This window comes from Halyomorpha halys, unplaced genomic scaffold (genome assembly GCF_000696795.3).
Source record: "Halyomorpha halys isolate HHAL.00 unplaced genomic scaffold, Hhal_1.1 Scaffold513.1, whole genome shotgun sequence".
NCBI lineage: Eukaryota > Metazoa > Arthropoda > Insecta > Hemiptera > Pentatomidae > Halyomorpha > Halyomorpha halys.
Window position 1 is genome coordinate 274,826 of NW_027106342.1, and position 4,942 is coordinate 279,767.

At 26.5% G+C, this 4,942-nt stretch overlaps 1 protein-coding gene across 1 annotated transcript in view; it reads left to right on the top strand.

Moving 5' to 3' along the window:
• The first annotated feature begins 1,371 nt into the window (after positions 1 to 1,371).
• The window catches only part of insc (inscuteable), a 43,160-nt gene continuing 39,589 nt past the window's right edge, over positions 1,372 to 4,942 (top strand). The window contains exon 1 of the mRNA XM_067044680.1: positions 1,372 to 1,395. The gene's annotated coding sequence lies outside the window, so the exon portion shown is untranslated. The remainder of the gene's footprint in view (positions 1,396 to 4,942) is intronic.

Consider the following 4,942-nt stretch of genomic DNA (forward strand, 5'->3'; position numbering starts at 1 on the left):
CGAAAATGAAATATTGATATTAAATTATCAGTCTTATTGTGCATTTTTTTTTTTCATATTTACGAACAAATAATACAACAACTTATACATTGAAGTTGATAAAAAAAAATTCATTTCATTTAAGTTAGTTAAAATCTTTCTTGATCAAGTGTCGGAATATCGAAGTTTTTAGGTACCGCATGTACGGAATACTGCTATCAAAAGTTGGGCCTGGAATTTCTTCATGTGCCTATATCTCCAAAACTTATTAAGTGATTTGAAAAATAAAAAATGTATTGAACACTTATTTTACTTATCTACCTATACCTTGCTGGAATGCACCTTATACTGAAACAGTGTATAGACATAGTATGCATTTCACGCCCCTTCGACTACGTCTATGACAACAAGTCGATCACAACACACTTTTAAGATAAAATGTAGATCTTATATACTTAAAATTTGGCCACCCCTCTTGTATACAATTCCCATGTTCCGGTTAGGCGAGAGAAATAAGATCTTCGGGTTGGGAGATTAATTGTATGTAATAATTACATTTTAATTCAATTATTAAGAGCCAATTAATGCCACAAAATCATCATGAAGCCTATAGTTATATATATTTTCTATTTGTCATACAAATTAATCATATAATATCTTATTATAGTGTCTTAAATACTTTTAGAAATATATTATTTTTATAATTTAGCAGGTCAAAAAACACAATTAAAAAAATAATTTTAAATGCATTTAGGTGGGAATGTGTTTCAAATGTATTTATTTATTTTTACCTAAATATAATTTTATTTATATTGTGTATAAATTATTCTTTCATAATTTAATGTTTTAATTGTATCAATCTTTTACTTTTTTTTTATAGATTTCATGTTTATTTATGTATATTTTTTTACTATTAATGCTATTACTTAATTTTTTTAAAAGTTTAGTTAGGTATGTAGGTATGATACGAATGAATACTTAAAAGGCTAATTCATATTTTCCTCGATCTTAGCAGCTTGTAATATTATTGTTCAATAATAACTATTATAAAAAAAAATTAACTCTCCTTTGACGCGTTGCTTAAATTTTGCAAAAAAAAAAGTCTGTTAAAGTCTTGGATTCAATTTTTTTTTACAATCGCCATACTTCTACTTCTTACTATATGTTTCATATATATAGCTAGATGAAAGTAAAAATTCATATGCACTCTAAACTAGTAGGAAGAGTCAATCATGATTTGCATGTTAACATGAGCTGAAATAATTTCATGCTTAGGACAAGAGCATAGCTGGTGAATTTCAAACAGTTTGTAAACAAACTCCTGTAAACATGGTCGCTTCGTTAAGCAGATAAGTCAGTTTGTGGGGCTCCTTGCCACTACTCCAGATAAGCGAGGCGAAGCAGTAACTACAAGCGGTAATTGAATAGAAAATGTCTTATCTAACTTAGTACAAATTTTTGCTAAAAGTTTATTAGAATTAATCTTTTAAAATGCACTATTCTAAAATGTAAGAAATTTATGTTACTATTTAGCTCCAAATTCAATAAAATAATTATAATCAGTATTTAATATTTAACAGAGCGATTTCTTCAAGAAAATGATTTTTGTTTTGGGTCATAATTTTACTTGTATTTTTGTCAGTTATGTATACATATATAATGAGGTAATATATAGTAGTCTCTTCAAAAACACATTTTTATTTGTAAACTATTTTGTATTCATCAGTAATTAATATGCATCAGAGATATATTTTCATATATTATTTGGCTTTAGATCCAATGTAAAAACTATTTACATGTCTTACATAAGTTACAATATACAAATATTTATATTATTGCAACAAACGTTCCTTTCTTCCAATAATATTATTTAACTATATATCTTTTACTGATGTATTATCATACATTACTGTTTATACATAGCGGTGCTTAGTGAAGATAAATAAATAACAATAAATAGAAATCTAACAATATGCATATTGTAGTATTATGAACTTCATATTATATTTGATTAAATTATACACTCACATAAAACGTAACTGATACTAGATTAAATGTAACATGGTAATGAAAACGTTTAGTTCAAAATGTAATGTTGAAGGTAAATAATTTTATTCAAAATTGATTTTATTAAAAAAAAACAAAAAAAAAACAGTGAACAAGTGAAAACTTGTTCCAAACTATCAACACACTGGAATTATTTATTATTTTAAAATGGATTTAGTAAATAAATATTAAATTATTAATTTCTGAAAAGTATAGTTTTCCTTTACGTACATGTTTTATAATCATTTCAGATTTTTTTAATCTTGAAAATTAAACTACAATAAAACATTTACATAATGGAATGAACTGAAAGTCACCATGCGATACGTAATTGTTTCTACCAAATCCAATTGCAGCAAACAACTCAATTTGGCCCATGGTGTATTTCAATGAAAATTTGTGACGTAGGTACCGTAAAATTGTTTATGAAATAATTTCTATAATTTTACAAATTGATTTATTTAGAATGCTGAAGATTGATAAAAAAAAAATGTTCGATTTAATGTTAATCAATATTTTTTTTAAAACTAAATATAATTAACCAAAAATATTAAATGAGTTTTAAATTTTAAATTAAATATGTGTTACAATATACAGTTAATGTGAGGGGAAAAACTTTATTCAAAACAACAAAGACTGCCCAACTTCATTGGGTTCTTAGCTATACAGCATATTTATTCTAATCTAATCAAATAATTTATCTGGTCTTACAATACTGAGTAACAATAGATAATAATAGAATATTTTTTGTTTCATCTCTTTAGTTCTTTTATCTTTTTTGTTTTCTTTTTCATGATTTTTTTTTCTTTCTATAGCTTATTAATTTTTTTTTGTTAATCCCACTATTTGTTTTCTCTTTCTTATAATTAAACGAAGAGTAGATTATTACAATCAACAATTTAAATTAAATTTGTGATAGATATTGTAGCAAGACATGGCAAAACAAAATAGATGCAATGGTTGGAGATTTAAAATATAGCCCAGTTGTTATCAGCACATAGCTCAGATAGAGAGGTTATCTATCAATTAGCAATCTTTTATAAAATGATTTTTTTTAACTATTTTAATTATGTAATGGATATAGGAAAAACCTGAAAGAAAAACTTATAAAAATAAATATTAAAAGATATGATTATATTGCATTATTTTTTTGCTTTTGTGAATTATGCATAAATAAGGCATAATTCACAAAAGCAAAAAAATAATGCAATATAATCATATCAGTATATTGTTAAATATACTGATATGATTATATTGCATTATAAAAATTTAGAATAGATTAAAAAAAAATTACTTGTGAATTAGGTAACTATTTACATAAATTTATTGTTATTTCATTACAAGGAATAAAATTCTAGTTTATGTATTTATGTCGACGTTTAGGACTGTATATTATGTTGTCCATCAGTAGTATTTCATATTAACAGTTAATCATCCACTTATATCAGGGATTAATCTTTCCGGATACATTATATTATTAATGGCAATCAGTGATTATCAACGTAAAATAATAAACATTGTTTTCGTTCTTCTGTCTAAATATTTTATTATTAATTTTTTTCGAGCAGGACTTTACTTATATTTAAAATAAATGACTAAAATCTTCTAGTTTTAGAAAAAAGTATATATATTTTTTAGGTTTTATAAATAATGTTTACTAAGAGTTCTAATTTTTTTAAATATGTATATAATTTTTTTTCTCAATATTAATAGATCATAAATGGGGATGACCATGCTGGGTTTTATGTATGTATATATATATTTGTTTACTATATTTGAAATTTTTATACTTTTATGTGTAATGGAAAAAAAAGAGAGAATTTGTAGAATTGAAATAATGGAATGATTAAACAAATTTAAAGAACGATAAAAAGCTAAAAAAAAATTTCATGTGTAACGGAAGCAATAATAAATAATAAAAGGGAAAAAATAAATTATGTATAACTTTAGTACATAATCCAGAAATTTTCATATGTAACAATTTAAAAAAAATATGCCGTGACTATTTATATAAATAGGATTAGAAAAAAAAATTGTATTTCACTAGTCATAAGTATGCTGTGTATAAGGTAACCCAATGAAGTTGGCCTGCACAAAATTTGTAATAAAGTGTTTTCTCTCTATCTATCATAAACAGAACCATTAAAAAATTCATTCTCGTTGGTATTGTTGTTTTTGAGATTCCGTTACCAATAAGTGAAGGAGTGAGCGGTTACAGTTCAGTTTTATTATATAGATTGTTTGCCTTCTTCACTCCTAACGGTCGCGACTGCAGTTTTGTACAGTTTATCACGTTATCGAAATAAATCCAATTAAGGAAGATGCAGGGTGGAGATATCCAGCCCGGTGTTCTGAGGCTGTCGAATTATCTGCTACCATCTGACCCGGACCAGCAACGGGCGTTCTAAAGACGTTTCTTAGTCCAAACGCTAAATTCGATCCTCGAAGAATGACAGAAAAACTGAAGGAAAAAACAGGGAAGCGGCTGGAATTAGGCCATCAACGTTGCCAAATGCCGATAATCTATGAACTGTATCGCCCTCCGCATCGTGCCGCATTGACCAGCATTCCATACTATCTCACGTTACTTTTAATTGTTTAATGAATGATTTATATTAACGTTTCACCCATTAACATTCCTTGCAAGAGGCATCTGCAAATGACGTCACAGGCTGAACAAATGCTCCTCATCATAATTATACGGTTATAATCAATATACATATATACATATAAAATGTTAATAAACACTAAGACCGAAATGTAGATGGGGGGATTGCGTTAAAACATATTTAGTAGTTTGGTTTGGAGAGGCGTCACTGGAAGGATGTAGTTGAGAGCGTTTAGTGGTTGGTATCGGCTTCAATCCTTCGGGTTCGTTAGGCCTTCATTATTATTATTATTGTTAATATATATATAT